This window comes from Gorilla gorilla, chromosome Y (genome assembly GCF_029281585.2).
Source record: "Gorilla gorilla gorilla isolate KB3781 chromosome Y, NHGRI_mGorGor1-v2.1_pri, whole genome shotgun sequence".
NCBI lineage: Eukaryota > Metazoa > Chordata > Mammalia > Primates > Hominidae > Gorilla > Gorilla gorilla.
The window spans coordinates 34897476-34911540 of NC_073248.2; positions in this window are offsets into that span (position 1 = coordinate 34897476).

Consider the following 14065-nt stretch of genomic DNA (forward strand, 5'->3'; position numbering starts at 1 on the left):
ATAAGATAGAAAATGAAACATGTTATCATTAAGGAATGTGTTTTACTTCATATAGCAGAAAAAAGTAAGCATGAATTAAACAAAAAGGGATTTCTGTTTTTCACATATGAACCAGCCATAGTTAGGCAGTTGCTACCTTTGATCAGTTGCTCTGTTACATGGTAGTAGCAGAGCTGCATGGTAGTAGCAGTGAATTTTTGGCTATTTTCTCTAAGGTGAAACCTAGATGAAATTCAACACCATGTTGAATTTCAACCAGCTGTTCCTAGCCATATTTGCCCACACCCTGGTTTTCCACAGTCTTATCATCTCCTACTTTATGTGGCTATTTTAATAGTGTATATTTGCTAGTCATGTGAAACACCTGTCTGAGATTTTCTATGCTCCTGCAATCACCTACTATTTTTCCTATTTCAAATTATGTGCCTTGCTCACTTTTCTCCTTAGGACACTATAGGATGTTCTTTAGCTGATTTTTTAAAAGAGCATTGGTAAACCAGTTTCATTTCCCTCAGATACTTGTGAGAGTTTCTGAGAAACTTATACAAGTCTCAGCTAAACAGCTGGCACTGGACCACTACCCTTTCAGCTGCCTGTTGCTGACTTCTTTCATTAGATAAGATCCCCCAGGCAGCACCTGCTTGTGTTGCCCTGCCTCCACTTGGTGTCCTAAAGACCAATATCTAATGTTTAAAACACTTTAAGTCTTAGATATAGCATAAAGCGTTTATGGGATACAAAACAACAATCAGACACAACAGATTGAGTCATTCTTTTTTAAACTCTTATTTGTAATTATTTTGTAGTTTGTCTTATTGGAAATGAGAGACCCAGAGAGTAGAAACAGTGCTTCCGCTTCATCCACCCTAATGCATCTCAAACATCTGTCTCATCACTTGCTTTCTATGAGATGTCCATGTATGAGCTCCCATAAAATGTTGCATAATTTATACAAGCAAATGGTCCTATGGAACAATATTAATTTTTAAAGACAAATCCTCATTCAAAAGTAAAGATTTTCAAAACCAGAAATAATTTACAGAAATGCTACAAAATGTGGCATAATAATCATAGTGTGGAAATAGAAATTCAGACAAACTTTCACATTGTTACTGAGAGTACTTTTCCTTGAAGAGCTGTAGTTCTGGCTATCTGCATCCCAGGAATATTCTTATTATTTTTTACCGTCTCATAACCAAATGGACCACAAGGTTAGATTTTCTGTGATAGAGTGTATGACTAAAGAGTCAATAACCCTTGCAACTGAGATCATCCTTAGAAATTAGCTTAGAAATTAGTTGACCAAAATCTCCAAGTTCCCAAGGCCAATCCTTAGGGTTCAATCTCAGACTGTAATAGTGTTTTCTGCAGAACAGTGGCTTTAAGTAGGCAGATATTTTCACATTTATAATCTATTGGTGGAAAGTCTGGTCTTAAAGCAAGAGCAGCAGATGCATCTCTCCTTTCATGATAAGTTTGACACTCAAGAGATGATAAACTTATAGGAAAAAAATGGTTTTCTCCATTTTTCTTTGGCTATCTATTCCCAGAAGAAATTAGAATAAATATATGAATGATATTTTGAAACATTCTGGAAAAAATTAAAGAAGAGCATATTAAGAAACAAAACTTTTGCCAGTATCAGTCTTTGACAACAAAGTTAACCACTCCAACTATACAGTATAAATGTATTTACAAATAAAGTGAATGCATAGGGAAATGTTTCTTGCATTGCACCCACTTTCTCCAGTGATGTCCTAGCCACTCATTTAAAATGGGTCATTGATTGAATTACAACTATAACCTTAATGCAAATAGTACAGTAGAAATTTTTTTAAAACAGAACACATGCACACATTGGTTATTCTTCCAGTTGTACTGTTTCTTTTGTATGGGTGTGTGTATGTCTATGTAATTTTAGAAAGTTATAGAGAATAGATTTCGGGCAAGTAATTAGAAAGTAACCAGATTTTATTTGCAATAAAAATGAAAATGGTTAACATTAATTGAAATTTTAGTAGAACAGTAAAACAGTATAAGAATTTACACTGCTCAAGGAAAAGATATGTAGTGTTTTGCAGACTGAAAGAGTTATTTCCTGAGTAACCAAGTGTTGGTATTTACTGCAGAAATAGATTTGTTCTGGTAGATCCCTGTAGCCAGCTACCTGCAGAGAAGGAAATCCTACTAGAGAGAATTCTAAATAGAATAGATAAATATTCTTTCATTTGGGTGAAGTGTTCACATACGATATTCTTTTATATCCATTTATAAACATTTACTTTTAATACACTTTCCAAAAAATTGAAGTACTTATAAAAATTAACCAGAGAATTGTATATTCCTTATTTAAAATTTTTAGCCTTTTCAAATCTAAGAAGTCCACTGTGAAATACCTGAAAATGAGATATGAAATGGAAAAGAAAAGAAAATCCAGCAGAATGTACCAGATTTTTTTAATGTGTTGGATGTACGTATATCTGTTAGCTTTTAGTGGCAGACAGAGTACAGTCTACATAATTTTATTCATAATAGTTGCCTATGCATCATACATTCACACATAAATATTATTTCTCTGAAGATTGAAATAGAAAGCTAGTAGAACACAACATGACACACATGCTGAATTACATTTAAGCAAGAGTGAATTACGTAGTTAAATGATCTCTTCAAGGGGCTTCTTACCACTCTCTAACTAGGTAGTCTAGGGATTAATTAAAGTTCCTAAGCTCTCTCAAGCTAAGAAACACTATGTAGGGCTATACATTATCTTGGTAACACAAGAGGGAGGCATAAGTGATTTGCAACTTCATAGGCTCTTTTAAATGTGTCTAACCTGATAGACAGTTTTTTCTGACAGTGTTTTATGGATTGGAAAGTGCTTATCAGATTTGAAGGTTGAATTTGCTTTATTAAAATCATTCTAATCTGCAAAAGCATTCTTTGTTCTCTATATATGTAGAGTGATGTTTCTCAAAATAGAAGAAAACTTGTGATATGATTTTGAAGGTAATATAATGAGGTAGAATTTTGACATCAATTATAACTTATCTATTATCATTTGACTCAGCTAATGCTCTCTTAATTAGTGCAACTGAAGTCTAGTTAATCTGCGTAAAGGTAGAGGAAATTTTGTAACTAATACAATATTATGTAACCATGAATCTGTTGCCAAAATACCAGAAAATGTAAAATCTTGTGAAAGGAAAAAAAAAATGCAAAACAGAGGAGGCTTTGGAGCTATTTTTACTGTAAGGACATTGAAACTTAAGAATTTAAATGATGTTCCCAGGATCACCAGCTGGTAAATACTAGAGTTTCAAACATCAACTCATTTAATTCTTTCAACAACTTTTTATTTTAAGTACTACTATTATTTGTATGCAACAAATAAGGTGACTGAGGTCCGGGGAAGGTAAGTAACTTGGCCAGGGCCATGTGGCTAATAAGTGTCAGAGCCAGGATTCAGGCCAAGAAATTTGACTCCAGAGCCCATGCTTTTAACTTTACACCATTCTGTCTCTCCAGGAATAGCTGTACTCAGTTTCCAGACTTCGCTTTCCTCAACCCCTCCCACTTTTCTTTTCATTATATTGTGTTGTCAAGCATACGCACACACACACACACAGACACATGCCTGCTAAAAAACATATATACTCCCCATAAAACATTTAACAAAAACATGTATATGTGTATACATTCTTTGCTTCTCAGTGTGTCTGCAGAATGATGATTGATAAATGACTCAAATCAGAGAGCAAAAGAGACTGATTCTGTTTTATCATCAGCCAGAAAAAGGAAGCTTCCTTTAGGCATTCTAAGCATAAGGCAAGGTGAATAGTGTGCTAAATAGCTCTAACACTATCAGCCTGCTGTCCTTTGTTTGGGGCCAAGAATGAAAGCGGTTACATTGTGCCTAACAACATGGTCCACTGGCCTTATTACAAGGCTCCAAGAAGGATTTTGCAACATAAGCATATGGATATTTTGCAATATTTACAGGGAGTGAAATATATGCTGATTAGCATACAAGCTACAAATGTTTCATGTTGTAAGCCTTTTCAATTTCTTTCCAAAGGTATTGCTGCTCATCCTCCACTTGGATATATATTTTTTAATTTGAAGAAAATATTTTACTCAGTTACAACCTGAGCTATGACTTTTGTAGTGAATTTAAAAGAAAATACTATTAATATAGTATAGTCCAAAGAATATTGTAGAGTCAGAAATCATGAAGTTAAGTCCCATTTTTGCTCTGCACATTAGTTATCCTTTCTTCATAGCTGGAGAAAATCAAATCATCAGCCACCCTAGTTTAACTTTAATTGTTCTCAAAACTCAAACTAAGTCTCAGTACTTCCTGGAATTTCCACTGTTTTTCTATAGCAAGCCCACTTTTTCACTATCTCTAAACTCATTTTCATATCTTCCCTTTCCTTAAATTTTATATACCCACCTGTCCCAATCTCATTGTTTCCAATTGTATACCTCACTGAGAAAATGGAAGGAAGCCATGAAAAGAAGCTTGCTCCATATTTTGACTGTGACATCTCCAAGCCTGATGTTAATATACCCCTTTTCTTTATTTCAAACCAAGAAAGTGTCCCCATTTCTAAGATGGGACAGTCGTTCCACAATTGTACTGGGTCCCATTCTTCTTCACTCCCCAAGGATTTTACTCTTTCAGGTGCACATATTTCTCTTGCAACATCAGTTTCTCCTGTACTGTATCATATCTGTTAACATTCAAACATGTTAAAAAAATGCCATCTTCAAAATAATATAATAAAATAGTTATTCACCCTAAATCCCTATCTACAGTCTAATTTATCTGCTTTCCTCACTGCAAAATCTGTTATAAGAATTGTTGATGTGGGCGGTGGCTCACACCTGTAATCCCAGCACTTTGGGAGGCCAAGGTGGGTGGATCACGAGATGCAGTCCATCCTGGCAGACACGGTGAAATCCCCCTCTTCTTTTTTTTTTCTTTGGAGAGATTAATATCTTATTTTATTTTTTATTTTATTTTACTTTTTTATTATACTTTAAGTTTTAGGGTACATGTGCACAACGTCCACGTTTGTTTCATATGTATGCATGTGCCATGTTGGTGTGCTGCACCCATTAACTCATCATTTAGCATTAGGTATATCTCCAATGCTATCCCTCCACCTCCCCCCACCCCACAACAGGCCCCAGTGTGCGATGTTCCCCTTCCTGTGTCCATGTGTTCTCATTGTTCAGTTCCTACTTATGAGTGAGAACATGCGGTGTTTGGTTTTTTGTTCTTGAGATAGTTTGCTGAGAATGATGATTTCCAGCTTCATCCATGTCCCTACAAAGGACATGAACTCATCATTTTTCATGGCTGCATAGTATTCCATGGTGTATATGTGCCACATTTTCTTAATCCAGTCTGTCATTGTTGGACATTTGGCTTGGTTCCAAGTCTTTGCTATTATGAATAGTGCCTCAATAAACATATGTGTGCATGTGTCTTTATAGAAGCATGATTTATAATCCTTTGGGTATATATCCAGTAATGGGATAGCTGGGTCAAATGGTATTTCTAGTTCTAGATCCCTGAGGAATCGCCACACTGACTTCCACCACGCTTGAACTAGTTTACAGTCCCACCAACAGTGTAAAAGTGTTCCTATTTCTCCACATCCTCTCCAGCACCTGTTGTTTCCTGACTTTTTAATGATTGCCATTCTAACTGGTGTGAGATGGTATCTCATTGTGGTTTTGATTTGCATTTCTCTGATGGCCAGTGATGATGAGTTTTTTCTTGTGTCTTTTGGCTGCATAAATGTCTTCTTTTGAGAAGTGTCTGTTCATATCCTTTGCCCACTTGTTGATGGGGTGTTTGTTTTTTTCTTGTAAATTTGTTGGAGTTCATTGTAGATTCTGGATATTAGCCCTTTGTCAGATAAGTAGATTGCAAAAATTTTCTCCCATTCCGTAGGTTGCCTGTTCACTCTGATGGTAGTTTCTTTTGCTGTGCAGAAGCTCTTTAGTTTAATTAGATCCCATTTGTCAATTTTGGCTTTTGTTGCCATTGCTTTTGGTGTTTTAGACATGAAGTCCTTGCCCGTATCTATATCCTGAATGGTATTGCCTAGGTTTTCTTCTAGGGTTTTTATGGTTTTACAACTAACATTTAAGTCTTTAATCCATCTTAAATTAATTTTTTATAAGGTGTAAGGAAGTGGTGAAGTTTCAGCTTTCCACATATGGCTAGCCAGTTTTCCCAGCACCATTTATTAAATAGGGAATCCTTTCCCCATTTTTTGTTTTTGTAAAGTTTGTCAAAGAACAAATAGTTGTAGATATGCAGCATTATTTCTGAGGGCTCTGATCTGTTCCATTGGTCTATATCTCTGATTGGTACCAGTACCATGCTTTTTTGGTTACTGTAGATTGTAGTATAGTTTGAAGTCAGGTAGCATGTTGCCTCCAGCTTTGTTCTTTTGGCTTAGGATTGACTTGGCAATGTGGGCTCTTTTTTGGTTCCATATGAACTTTAAAGTAGTATTCTCCAATTCTGTGAAGAAAGTCATTGGTAGCTTGATGGGGATGGCTTTGAATCTATAGATTACCTTGGGCAGTATGGCCATTTTCATGATATTGATTCTTCCTACCCATGAGCATGGGATTTTCTTCCATTTGTTTGTATCCTGTTTTATTTCATTGAGCAGTGGTTTGTAGTTCTCCTTGAAGAGGTCCTTCATATCCATTGTGACTTGGATTCCTAGGTATTTTATTCTTTTTGAAGCAATTGTGAATGGGAGTTCACTAATGATTTGGCTCTCTGTTTGTCTGCTTTTGGTGTATAAGAATGCTTGTGATTTCTCCACATTGATTTTGTATGCTGAGACTTTGGTGAAGCCGCCTATCAGCTTAAGGAGATTTTGGGCTGAGACAAAAATACAACAAAAATTAGCCAGGCTGGAGGGTTACACAGGAGAATTGCTTTAACCTGGGAGGTAGAGGTTGCAGTGGGACGAGATCGCACCACTGCACTTCATCCTGGGTGATATAATGAGACTCCATCCCCTCCCACCAAAAAAAAAAAAAAAAGAAAAAGAGAAAAAAAAAGAGTTGTTGTTGATACTCACTTTTTCTTTTTCTCAAAATTCTGATCACTCCTTAAACCATCCAGATTTCAGTCTGTCCACTCCACTGATCTTGCTTTTGTCAAGGTCATCAGTGACTTCTATATTTCCAATTTAATGGTCACCTATCATTCTTAAAGAGTTGGACATTCTTTCTTTGTTTGAACATCTTCTTCCCTTGTCTTTTGTAAAGTCAAGTTTAATTTTGTTTTCTTCCTACCTCACTGACTTCTCTCATTCTCCTTGACTGGCTCCTACTTAATTCAGCCCCTAAATGTTTGTCCTAGGCTCTCTACTTATTTGTGACACTCACTAGATTCCACCAAACCTCTGCTTCCAATATGCTGTTTCCTTAACTATATACACACCATTTTTATTTCCTTCATACTTAGCATTTATCTTGGCTGATTAGACATAGTTCGTGGAAAAAATATAGTTCTGGATTAGATTGGAAGTTGGCTTCTGATCAGATTTATTCACCTTGAATGCTCAGGTTTACAGTGTCTATCTTATAGTCATTAAGTACCAAATATAATTTTTAAAGCAGGTTGAATTTATATGAACAGGAACAGAATATGGAAGACAATGGACATCAAGTCTATCAGTTAAGAGTTTGAAGGGGTGGAGCCAAGGTGGCCGACTAGGAACAGCTCCAGTCTACAGCTCCCAGCATGAGAGATGCAGAAGAAGAGTGATTTCTGCATTTCCAACTGAGGTACCGGGTCCATCTCACTGGAGAGTGTTGGACAGTGGGTGCAGGAAGTGGGTGCAGCGAAATAAGCATGAGGCATAGCAGGGCGAGTCATCTCCTCACCGGGGAAGCACAAGGGGTCAGGGAATTCCCTTTCCTACTCAAAGAAAGGGGTGACAGATGGCACCTGGAAAATCGGGTCACTCCTGCCCTAAAACTGTGCTTTTCCAATGCTCTTAGCAAATGGCACACCAGGAGATTATATCCTGTGCATGGCTTGGAGGGTCCTATGCCCACAGAGCCTCACTCATTGCTAGCACAGCATGCTGAGATCAAATTGCAAGGCAGCAGCGAGGCTGGAGGAGGTTTGAGTGGGTAAACAAAGCAGCCAGGAAGCTTGAACTGGGTGGAGCTCACCAAGGTCAAGGAGGCCTTCCTGCCACTATAGACTCCACCTCTGGGGCCAGAGCATAGCCAAACAAAAGGCAGCAGAAAACTCTGCAGACTTAAATGTCCCTGTCTGACAGCTTTGAAGAGAGTAGTGGTTCTCCTAGCACACAGCTGGAGATCTGAGAACAGTAAGGCTGCCTCCTCAAGTGGGTCCCTGGCCCTCGAGGAGCCTATCTGGGAGGCACCCCCAAGTAGGGGCAGACTGACACCTCACATGGCCAGGTACTCCTCTGAGACAAAACTTCCAGAGGAACGATAAGGCAGCACCATTTGCTGCTCACCAATATCCGCTGTTCTGCAGCCTGCACTGCTGACACGCAGGAAAACAGGGTCTGGAGAGGACCTCCAGCAAACTCCAACAGACCTGCAGCTGAGGGTCCTGACTGTTAGAAGGAAAACTAACAAACAGAAAGGACATCCACACCAAAACCCCATCTGTACATCACCATCATCAAAGACCAAAGGTAGATAAAATCACAAAGATGGGGAAAAAACAGAGCAGAAAAACTGGAAACTCTAAAAATCAGAGCACCTCTCCTCCTCCAAAGGAATGCAGCTCCTCACCAGCAACAGAAAAAAGCTGGACAGAGAATGACTTTGACAAGTGGAGAGAAGAAGGCTTCAAACCATCAAAGAACTCCGAGCTAAAGGAGGAAGTTCAAACCCATGGCAAAGAAGTCAAAAACCTTGAAAAAAAAATTAGACAAATGGCTAACTAGAATAACCAATGCAGACAACACCTTAAAGGACCTGAGGGAGCTGAAAACCATGGCATGAGAACTATGTGACGAATACACAAGCCTCAGTAGCTGATTCGATCAACTGGAAGAAAGGGTATCAGTGATGGAGATCAAATGAAGGAAATGAAGTGAGAAGAGAAATTTAGAGAAAAAAGAATAAAACAAAATGAACAAAGCCTCCAAGAAATATGGGACTATGTGAAAAGACCAAATCTACATCTAATTGGTGTACCTAAAAGTGACGTAGAGAATGGAACCAGGTTGGAAAACACTCTGCAGGGTATTATCCAGGAGAACTTCCCCAATGTGGCAAGGCAGGCCAACATTCAAATTCAAGAAATACAGAGAATGCCACAAAGATACTCCTCGAGAAGAGCAACTCCAAGACACATAATTGTCAGATTCACCAAAGTTGAAATGAAGGAAAAAATGTTAAGTGCAGCCAGAGAGAAAGGTTGGGTTACCCACAAAGGGAAGCCCATCAGACTAACAGATGATTGCTCACCAGAAACTCTACAAGCCAGAAGAGAGTGGGAGCCAATATTCAGCATTCTTAAAGAAAAGAATTTTCAACCCAGAATTTCATATCCAGCCAAACTAAGCTTCATAAGTGAAGGAGAAATAAAATCCTTTACAGACAAGCAAAGGCTGAGAGATTTTGTTACCACCAGGCCTGCTCTAAAAGAGCCCCTGAAGGAAGCACTAAACATGGAAAGGAACAACCAGTACCAGCCACTGCAAAAACATGCCAAATTATAAAGACCATCAAGGCTAGGAAGAAACTGCATCAACTAATGAGCAAAATAACCAGCTAACGTCATAATGACAGGATCAAATTCACACATAAAAATATTAACCTTAAATGTAAATGGGCTAAATGCTCCAGTTAAAAGACACAGACTGGCAAATTGGATAAAGAGTCAAGACCCATCAGTGTGCTGTATTCAGGAAACCCATCTCACATGCAGAGACACACATAGGCTCAAAATAAAGGGATGGAGGGAGATCTACCAAGCAAATGGAAAACAAAAAAGGCAGGGATTGCAATCCTAGTCTCTGATAAAACAGACATTAAACCAACAAAGATCAAAAGAGACAAAGAAGGCCATTATATAATGGTAAATGAATCAGTTCAATAAGAGGAGCTAACTATCCTGAATATATGTGCACCCTATACAGGAGCACCCAGATTCATAAAGGAAGTAATTAGAGACTACAAAGAGACTTAGACTCCCACACAACAATAATGGGAGACTTAAACATGCCACTGTTAACATTAGACAGATCAGCGAGACAGAAAGTTAACAAGGATATCCGGAACTGAACTCAGCTCTGCACTAAGCGGACCTAATAGGCATCTACAGAAATTTCCACCCCAAATCAACAGAATATACATTCTTTTTGGCACCACACCACACCTATTCCAAAATTGACCACATAGTTGGAAGTAAAGCACTCCTGAGCAAATGTAAAAGAACAGAAATTATAACAAACTATCTCTCAGACCACAGTGCAATCAAACTAGAACTCAGGATTAAAAACATCACTCAAGGCCGGGCGCGGTGGCTCACGCCTGTAATCCCAGCACTTTGGGAGGCCGAGGAGGGCGGATCACGAGGTCAAGAGATCGAGACCATCCTGGCTAACACGGTGAAACCCCGTCTCTACTAAAAATACAAAAAAAAATTAGCCGGGCGTGGTGGCGGGCGCCTGTAGTCCCAGCTACTCAGGAGGCTGAGGCAGGAGAATGGCGTGAACCTGGGAGGCGGAGCTTGCAGTGAGCCGAGATTGCGCCACTGCACTCCAGCCTGGGTGACAAAGCGAGACTCCATCTCAAACAAACAAAAAAAATCACTCAAAACTGCTCAACTACATGGAAACTGAACAACCTGCTCTTAAATGACTACTGAGTACATAACGAAATGAAAGTAGAAATAAAGATGTTCTTTGAAACCAACAAGAACACAGACACAACATACCAGAATCTCTGGGACACATTCAAAGTGTGTGTAGAGGGAAATTTATAGCACTGAATGCCCACAAGAGAAAGCAGGAAAGATGTAAAATTGACACCCTAACATCACAACTAAAAGAACTAGAGAAGCAAGAACAAACACATTCAAAAGCTATCAGAAGGCAAGAACTAAGATCAGAGCAGAACTGAAGGAAACAGAGACACAAAAAGCGCTTCGAAAAAAAATCAGTGAATCCAGGAGCTGGTTTTTTGAAAAGATCAAGAAAATTGATAGACTGCTAGCAGGATTAATAAGGGAGAAAATAGAGAAGAATCAAATAGACGCAATAAAAATTGATAAAGGGGATATCACCACCAATCCCACAGAATTACAAACTACCATCAGAGAATACTATAAACACCTGTATGCAAATAAGCTAGAAAACCTAGAAGAAATGGATGAATTCCTCGACAAATACACCCTCCCAAGACTAAACCAGGAAGAAGTTGAATCTCTGAATAGACCAATAACAGACTCTGAAATTGAGGAAATCATTAATAGCTTACCAACCAAAAAAAGGACAGGACCAGATGGATTCACAGCTGAATTCTACCAGAGGTATAAGGAGGAGCTGGTACCATTCCTTCTGAAATTATTTCACTCAATAGAAAAAGAGGGAATCCTCCCTAACTCATTTTATGAGGCCAGCAGAGACACAACAAAAAAGAGAATTTTAGACCAATATCCTTGATGAACATTGACACAAACATCCTCAATAAAATACTGGCAAACCGAATCCAGCAGCACATCAAAAAGCTTATCCACCATGATCAAGTGGGCTTTATCCCTGGGATGCAAGTCTTGTTCAACATACACATATCAATAACCATAATCCAGCATATAAACAGAACCAACAACAAAAACCATGATTATCTCAATAGATGTAGAAAAGGCCTTTGAAAAAATTCAACAATGCTTCATGCTAAAAACTCTCAATAAATTAGGTATATATGGGATGTATCTCAAAATAATAAGAGCTATCTATGACTAACCCACAGCCAATATCACACCGAATGGACAAAAACTGGAAGCATTCCCTTTGAAAGCTGGCACAAGACAGGGATGCCTTCTGTCACCACTCTTATTCACATAGTGTTCAAAGTTCTGGCCAGGGCAATCAGGTAGGAGAAGAAAATAAAGGGTATTCAATTAGGAAAAGAGGAAGTCAAATGTCCCTGTTTGCAGATGACGTGATTGTATATCTAGAAAACCCCATCGTCTCAGCCCAAAATCTCGTTAAGCTGAAGGCAACTTCAGCAAAGTCTCAGGATATAAAATCAATGTACAAAAATCACAAGCATTCTTATACACCAGTAACAGACAAAGAGAGAGCCAAATCCTGAGTGAACTCCCATTCACAATTGCTTCAAAGAGAATAAAATATCTAGGAATCCAACTTATAAGCAACGTGAAGGACCTCTTCAAGGACAACTACAAACCACTGCTCAATGATATAAAAGAGGATACAAACAAATGGAAGAACATTCCTTGATTATGGGTAGGAAGAATCAACATCATGAAAATGGCCATACTGCCCAAGGTAATTTATAGATTCAATGCCATCCCCATCAAGCTACCAATGACTTTCTTCACAGAATTGGAAAAAACTACTTTAAAGTTCATATGGAACCAAAAAAGAGCCCGCATTGCCAAGTCAATCCTAAGCCAAAAGAACAAAGCTGGAGGCATCACACTACCTGACTTCAAACTATACTACACTCTACAGTAACAAAAACAACATGGTACTGGTACCAAAACAGAGATATAGAACAATGGAACAGATCAGAGCCCTCAGAGATAATGCCGCATACCTACAACTATCTGATCTTTGACAACCCTTACAGAAACAAGAAATGGGGAAAGGATTCCCTATTTAATAAATGGTGCTGGGCAAATTGGCAGCCATATGTAGAAAGCTGAAACTGGATCCCTTCCTTACAACTTATACAAAAATTAATTCAAGAGGGATTAAAGACTTAAACATTAGATGTAAAACCATAAAAACCCTAGAAGAAAACCTAGGCAATATGATTCAGGACATAGGCATAGGCAAGGACTTCATGTCTAAAACACCAAAAGCAATGGCAACAAAAGCCAAAATTGACAAATGGGATCTAATTAAACTAAAGAACTTCTGCACACCAAAAGAAACTACCATCAGAGTGAACAGGCAACCTACAGAATGGGAGAAAATTTTTGCAATCTACTCATCCGACATAGGGCTAATATCCAGAATCTACAATGAACTCCAACAAATTTACAAGAAAAAAACAAACACCCCATCAACAAATGGGCGAAGGATATGAACAGACACTTCTCAAAAGAAGACATTTATGCAGCCAAAAAACACATGAAAAGATGCTCATCATCACTGGCCATCAGAGAAATGCAAATCAAAACCACAATGAGATACCATCTCACACCAGTTAGAATGGCAATCATTAAAAAGTCAGGAAACAACTGGTGCTGGAGAGGATGTGGAGAAATAGGAACACTTTTACACTGTTGGTGGGACTGTAAACTAGTTCAACCATTGTGGAAGTCAGTGTGGCGATTCCTCAGGGATCTAGAACTAGAAATACCATTTGACCCAGCCATCCCATTACTGGGTATATACCCAAAGGATTATAAATCATGCTGCTATAAAGACACATGCACAGGTATGTTTACTGTGGCACTATTCACAATAGCAAAGACTTGGAACCAAGCCAAATGTCCAACAATGATAGACTGGATTAAGAAAATGTGTCACATATACACCATGGAATACCATGCAGCCATGAAAAATGAGTTCATGTCCTTTGTAGGGACATGGACGAAGCTGGAAACTATCATTCTCAGAAAACTATCTCAAGGACAAAAAACAAAACACTGCATGTTCTTACTCATAGGTGGGAACTGAACAATGAGAACACATGGACACAGGAAAGGGAACATCACACACTGGGGCCTGTTGTGGGGTATGGGGAAGTGGAGGGATAGCATTAGGAGATATGCCTAATGCTAAATGACGAGTTAATGGGTGCAGTACACCAACATGGCACATGTATA